Source organism: Pteronotus mesoamericanus, unplaced genomic scaffold, assembly GCF_021234165.1.
Source record: "Pteronotus mesoamericanus isolate MK-2021 breed Mesoamerican mustached bat unplaced genomic scaffold, CSHL_Meso_final contig_42, whole genome shotgun sequence".
Classification (NCBI taxonomy): Eukaryota; Metazoa; Chordata; class Mammalia; order Chiroptera; family Mormoopidae; genus Pteronotus; species Pteronotus mesoamericanus.
This window is the reverse complement of record NW_026555157.1, coordinates 4,699,299-4,707,032: the sequence shown is the minus strand read 5'-3', so window position 1 is coordinate 4,707,032 and position 7,734 is coordinate 4,699,299. Positions and strand designations below refer to the sequence as shown.

Sequence of the window (7,734 nt, the reverse complement as noted above, 5' to 3'; positions counted from 1 at the left end):
CCTGTGGTAAGTACTGAAGAAAAAGGAAGATCAAAGAGTTTGTCCCAGAAGATCTGGATTGTCTCAACTACGGTGGCAGTTAAAGCTCTGAAGGAAAATTATAAGATGAAGGACTTGAGTAGTATGCAAAAGCTTTGGAATAAATAATCTAAGTAATATGATAGGGAAGACATGAAACCATAGAGCTACAAGTCTAAAGGATATTAGAAGCACCTCATAATTTATTGGCTCATTTATTCAAGGTATATGTACCTACTAAGCACTATGCTATGCTCAGGGCTTATAATGGATAATCAAGTCAATAAATCTCTTGTTATCATGGAAAATATGTAAGGTAGATAAACCTTCAGGTGCCACTTGTACATTTCAATCAATAAGTAACATGTGTAACAGTTAACTATTCATGATATTGTTACTGACTGTCCACTATTTGATTGACTTTGCAATGTTTTTGGAGACAAAAAGAAACATAAGAATACATTATATTTGTGGATAATTTCTACTTGGTGTGAGAGACATGTGAATATGCCACATGCTAACTGATATTATACAAATTTGGAAATTATGTTCTGGGAACTTAGAACAAAAGCAAGTAAGTCTGCTTTGGTAGAGAGGAAATTTTATCAAAAAAAAGGAAAAGGAAAAATATAGCTCTGTGTAGAAAGAACAGTAGGTGCTAAGGTAAAGAATACACAGGACTTGAACTATCCAAAAAATGGTGAAGCATTTGGTGTGGTAAGTGTTTCATTGGGAATGAGAAGCAAGGAGTGGAATATGATCAAGAACCATAAGAAGGTATGTCTGTATGTCAATTGTGAAAAACTTGATATTTGGTTTTTCACTTCTTAAGGAGCTAGCATTGGCTCTGAAGTAGTGGGATAACACAATCTACATTTTTTAAAACAGACTTTGGTATTTTGTAGCAATGTGGATACAGGGTAGGAAAAGCAAGCAAAGCTAGTGGTAGGAATACCAGTGAGTAGTACTTTGAACATATCCAAAATGGAAAGAATGAGTGCCCAAACTTAGGTAGAATAAACTGAAAAGGAAAGTTGAATATGAGCCATTTCTAAGGCTATTATAATTTGATTTTAAAACAAATTTTTTAACATGTCAAACTGAAATATTGATTTTAAAAAATGAAGAAAAGAATTTCTAAGTATCACTACACTCCCAGGAGGCATTAAATAAAAAGAAATGTGTAGTTATCTAGCAAAATAGGTTTTTGATTTAAATAAGCATTGCTTTGTCCAACTGGGAGCAACACAGGACAGAGGAGCAAGATGAGAAGTAGGTACTGGGACCGAGGTAGGCACAATTTAACTATACTTCCTGAGTGACCAGGCTGCATAGAATAAAGCAGAGCTACCGAGTTATTTGAAGAATAGTGTGTGAAGTGCATCAATTTGAAGAGTAGGGATGTAAATAGTAATACACTATCTACATGTAGTATGTTGGTTTCCTGTAGCAACTGTAACAAATTACAAGAAACTTGTGACTAATATAATAAAAAATTATTCTATCACAGTTCTGGAGATCAGAAGTTGAAAATAAATTTCACTGGCCAAAAATCAAAGTGTGGGCAGGGCTGTGCTCTGTCTAGAGGCTCTAGGAGAAAAATATGTTTCTTGCCTAGTCAAGCAGGTTGTGGTAGCTTCTAGCATTCCTTGGCTTGTGGCTGCATCTCTCCAATCTCTGCCTCCATGATCACATGCTTTCTCTTCTTCAGTCTATATTAAATCTCTCTCTACCTCTCTCTTATAATGACAGTTTAGAACCCATCTGGATAATCTAGGATAGCCTTACATTACACAATCATTAACTTAATTACACCTACAAAGGTTTTGTTTTGTTTTGTTTGTCATATAGGATAACGTACACAGGGTACTGGGATTCGGATATAGAAATCTTTTGGGAGGGTATTATTCAGCCTATCACTGATAGAAACACCAAATGTTAATGAAGTTTCAAAACACTGTCTTGTGAGTTTTACCACAGTGATCTTTTATCTAGATCAGTGTGTTGATAAAGTAATATTGAAGAAAAAAATTGGAAGAATATTATTCAATCAGACAAGACAGGCTATATGAGCATATTGGCTATTCAATTAATGGTTAATATATTTTATTATTTCCATAGATTTTTAAAATATTTCTTTAAATTTGGTATCCATTTTGATTATGAATCACAATAAGGGGAGCACAGGGGCCAGCCTTAGCAGGATCGGGCAGCCGGAGCCATCAGCCAGCGCAGCCTCGGCGTGTATGACTGGACAGTGCCAGCACGACTTCTGTCTAAAGATGATTCAGGATGACCAATGAGAAACTTTTCCCTGAAAGGATTCGACTGAGTGGTACAGACTTCAAGTTATGGCCCGAGGTGAGTTAATTTTAAGGTGTAAGCAGTATGAAACATATGTGCAAGCTTTGGAGGCCAAGTGCGCACATCTGGATGCTAATGATGTAACTGGTTTAATAGAGTTGGAAGAAAAACTAAAGCAGCAACAGCAGGAGTCTGCACACAGGGGAAATATCCTTCCAATGCCACTAGCAACCAAGGAGCAAGAGATGCCAGCGTGTACTCCTCGAATCCAGTACCTCCAGCAAGTCCAGCAGCCCAGTGCTGCCCAGCTGAGATTAACAACGGCAGATCCTGCGATCAGCTTGTTTTTCTTACAAATGAAAGGTGATCTGGAACACACTAAAAATAAATTGGAACAAGCCCAAAGTGAACTTAGTTCCTGGAAGTTTACACCTAATAGAGGAACAAATCATACTCCCTAGACAAGACTTCCCTGACAGTTCTACTAGAAGGTGGTGGTGGCACAGCCAAGTACTCATTTCCACGCCAAGACTCAGACATTTTTAGTAAAACAACAACAACAACAACAACAAAACACATTCTTATTCTGTCCAGCTTATAATGGTTAATGTAAAACTTACCATACGAACCACGAGTTGCAACTCCTTTCTCTTCTCCCTCCTCTTGTTCCAGAGGCCTGATGGCAGCTGATTATTCTGCAGCAGTGCCCGCCTCAAAAAATTCCCCTTCTAGAACATGTAGACACTTGAGAAATGTTTCTGTTTGAAGAAAATAGAGGGAGAAACAGAAGTTTTAAATCTGTGGCACACTGTGTCTTCAGACAGTTTGCAGGAATAAAAATATAAAATCATGAATTTCATGAATTGAACATGTAAAATTCCAGTAAAATATAAAAGTGGAATATGTAACACTCTTAACCATAGTGACTTAGAGACACTATATAACAGTTTGCCAATAAGACTGTGGACTTTGAGATTGTTGTTGAACTTCTTGGTGAAACTCAAATGAAGTGAATTTTGCTAGGGGTTTATTTGCTAAGAAACAATAGTTATAAGAGAATCAAATAATAGATATCAATACAAGTAATTCATATATTTAACTATTTAGTTTGGGACTCTACATTACTTGAATGAGCCTTAAATCAATATGTTTCGTACTTTGAATAGTTGCTAATATTGTAGATAATCTTACGGAGGACTGTACAAACATGAAGGAGTGGTATTAAAGTTCAGGCTTAAACTGTTTATAGCATTATAAATATTTATTTCACAACTAGATTGTATAAGGATATCAGCTGTGATGAGACTCATTGCATTCTTTTTTTAGTACTGAAATTTATCAAATCCCCAGTCCATTCAACAGGCACATGTTGAAAGAACATTCTCATTGGTGTTAATGGGGGAATGTGTATTGGGGTCTTTTGTGTCACACTCTTGATAATAAATTAGTTGTGTTTTTTTTTAAGCTTAAGGAATACTATGATTATTCTGTTGTACTTTTAACATTTTGATTTTGGGGGGCTGTGGAGAGCAGATTAACTTTGGAAAAATTTTTGCTGTGTTCTTTAAAGAAAAGGAAAAGGTCATGCCTCTGTTTTCTAACTGGTATCATAAAACACAAGGAGATTTGACACTTGTTGCTTTTCGATGCTTTATCCCAGGATATTGAAGCAGAAATTAATGTGAGACAGCTTCTTCACAGGGTGTCTAACAGAAGACTGGGGGAAATGATGTATTGTAACTGTGGGCTGGCCTGAGACATTTTGTGACTTGAAAAAAAAAAGATATAATGATTATGTATAGCAAATTCATTTGATCATTTGGTAAATGAGGCATTTTCTTCCATCCAGACTTAGAGGTAAATTTCTTCTTCAGATCATTTTATATGTCACCAATTTAAATTTTCTGTTGGTGATAATGGAGTCTAAGATGAGTGAAAAATAAATGTTCTACCTTGTCCCAACGTTTAAGTTCAGTTTTAACAAGGGTGACTAAAGGCCTGCCTTAATCATTAAAATAAGTTCCAAACAGGCAAAAAGTTAATAGCGAAGTGTCACATGCTTATCTGGGAGAATCGAGAGTTGGAAGGCAGCTGTCCCAGGGATCTATTGTGCAACTTGAAGCAGAGTTTGCTTTACAGGAGAAATATAGTGAGGAGCTTAAAGGCAGTCAGGATGAACTGAATGACTTCATCATTCAACTTGACAAGAAATAGAGGGTATACAGAGCACCATTCTAGGTGTTTAGCAACAACCGAGGGAGACAGGTTAACAGTTGGCTCAGTACCAACAGCAGCCGTCTCAAACCCCGGCCCCAAGTACCAGCAGGACTACATCTTCCCAGCCTGTAGTACAGGCAGGGGCCCCAGCTAAAAACTGTAGTCAGTAGGCCAACCTCCATGGGCAATGAAAACTCTCTCACATCCCACTCAAATGACTCAGACTCCAATCATGACTCTCAAGAGGAGAAAACAGTGAGCAAGAAAAGTGACTGAACTTGGGGTCCAGCCATGTTCACAATGACTTGGACTCAAGTGTAACTGTACAGGGTTCAGTTTTGTAATATTTTTCCAGCAAATTTTTATACAGTGTAGTTTAATTTAGGAGAGGATACTATCCAGATCATTACCAAATTAGTGCATACTTTTCACACAATTTGCCTTTTTTTGTGTGGGTGTGTGTCTTTTTTTTTTTTCCTTTGCTTCAAATCTGCCACTTTGGAAATTGTAACATTTTAATTACTTTGTTGCTAAAAGGACATTTTGTGTAGGTTCAGGTTATTTTTATGTGAGGTAATGTGAAGTTGTGAATGGAAATCTTTCCTTAAAGTATAATATAACACGATGAAGTCTTTATAAATCAGTGTCCACCTAGAACCTGTGCTGTGTAAGGGCATTCTTACTCATGCTGTTACTATACTTATGCACTATTCAGACTTGTAAGAGTAGATGTGGGATTATGACCGCTAAGTTTGCCCAGTAGAGTAGTTTTATCACTATAAATTGGACTTGTTGATGGAGTCTTATGGTAGTTTCAGTGTTAGATATAATTTTTTCCACTATTCACCTGTGCATTTGCTCTTCAGGTGACCGAATGTTTAAGAAATTTGTGTGCGTAGTTACCCAGCTTTTATGATTTGCTGTGGTCCATTAATGCATATTGCTCTGTGACTCTAGTATATCTTACCTGTACTAACCAAATCTAAATAAATATTCTTATTGTAAAAAAAAAAAAACCAAAAACCCTCACAATAAAGTAAGAATCTGATGTAGATAAACACATACCAAAATGCCAGCATCATGCTTAATAGTGGAGCAGAGGTGAGGAAATAAAGAAAAGCATTCTCATTAAAGTTAATAATACACAATAATGACCTTTTGTCAAAACTACTATTTATCATTGCTCACATGAATTCAAACAACACAATCATGTAGGAGAAAGATATGGAGGCATACAATTGAAAATAAGACAAAATACAATTTGTAGATAATGTGTTTGTTTACCTGGAAAAACCCTGAGTGCTAATTAGAGCATTATAAGTGTTGAGAAATTTTAGAAAGTGTGTTGGTATAAGATTATTGTTAAAAACACAATCCTTCATATTTACAAACATTGAAAATAAAATAAAAGGCTTTATGATAGTACTAATTAAAATACCTAGGAATAAAATTAAATGTGTTGCATATGTATGAAGAAAATGTTTAAAACACAAAGTGTTGTATGTTTCAAACATACAAAACTAAGCAAAACGATAGGTGATTCTGTGTACACACATTGTCCAATCACAGCAATATTGTTTCATCTACGCTCCCATCCATGTTATTTTGAGCAACTCTAGACATGAAGTTACTTCATCCACAAATATTTCTATATGTATTTTGTATTAACAGTTTATTTTTTATTGTATTTGAATTCCATTACCATTTATCCCCCTTATACCCTCTTCCACTTTCGCCCATGCCTGTACCAAGCATCATACTGCCGTCCACCCTCCCTGAGCTATCAGCCTGCTCTCTAAGTCTGTCTCTACTTGGCTTGTTAGTTTAGTTTGTTCATTAGGTTTGTTCATGAGTGAACTCATACAGTGTTTGTCTTTCTCTGACTGGCTTATTTCACTTAGCATAATGTTCTCCAGGTCCACTCATGCTGTGGCAAAAGGTGAAATGTTCTTCCTTTATATGGCTGAGTAGTGTTCCATTGTGTAAATGTACCATGGTTATTTTATCTAGTCATCTACTGATGGACCCTTAAGCTGCTTCCAAATCTTGGCTATTGTAAATAATACTGCAATGAATATAGTGGTGCATATATTTAGTGTTTCAAGTTTCTTCAGATAAATTACCAGAAATGGAATTGCTGGGTTATAAGGTGCTCCCATTTTTAAATTTTTGAGATAACTCTACACTATTTTCCACAGTGGCTGCACCAGCCTGCATTTCCACCAACAGTGCAGAAGTGTTCAACTTTCTCCACATCCTCGCCCACTGTCGTTTGTTGATTTATTGATGATAGTCATTATGACAGGTGTGAGGTGATATCTCGTTGTGGCTTTAATTTGTATATGTATTTTTAATATCAAATATCCAATTATATTTAATTAAATTATTTATAATATCTTAATATCATATATCCAATTATCCTTTAGAGTATCTAATTTTTATATTTATTAAAGCATGTATATTTGTTTTTATATATTTAAGAATATATTATTAAAATTAAAGCATATATATATGAAGCAAATATATTACATATATATCACACTATAAGTGTTTTTTGTTGAAGAAACTAGAACTGGGTCATTTGTGCTATGTAGTTTCATAGAGTGTAGTCCAACTTATTCCTCTGACATCTCTATTTCCAATAAATTGGATCTACAAACTTGATCTGATTTGAGTTCAATTTTTTTTGGCAAGAATACTTTATAGATAATGCAATGTTTTTCCATGAGGACACATATTGCCTGGTTGTTTCTATTTTTGTAATGTTAAAAGCTGTTCAGGCTCAATGGCTAGATTCATTTATTTAATAAGAACTATGAAATGGTGATTTTTTAAATCAAACATTCATCCTTGACTTACCAGCTGAAATATTTCTATAAAGAAGAATTTTTGTTCTTCCCCCACCTTGGCAGAATGCATAGAGAAAAGCCGGATAAAGTGTAAATTTTCCCAAAGTTAAATGTTTTCAAAATAATGTATTTTTATCCTAGCATATTCCAATGGGAACCGATTTGAACCTGTAAAATATTTTATTATCTCATGTGTTTAATAATATGTGTTGCTTCTGTTGTGGTTATAATTGCTATTAACATCAGTGAGAATTTCTTCACCAGAAAAGATAGAATTAGAATGTCATATAATTATTCATCTGTTTTATCTAACATTAAAGGAAAAGTCTCACATAACAATTTCATC

The 7,734-nt window shown here is 35.1% G+C and overlaps 1 pseudogene; it reads left to right on the top strand.

The window, feature by feature from the left end:
- Positions 1-2,310: 2,310 nt before the first annotated feature.
- On the top strand, positions 2,311-3,088 carry LOC129073627 (pre-mRNA-splicing regulator WTAP-like; annotated as a pseudogene).
- Positions 3,089-7,734: the final 4,646 nt, after the last annotated feature.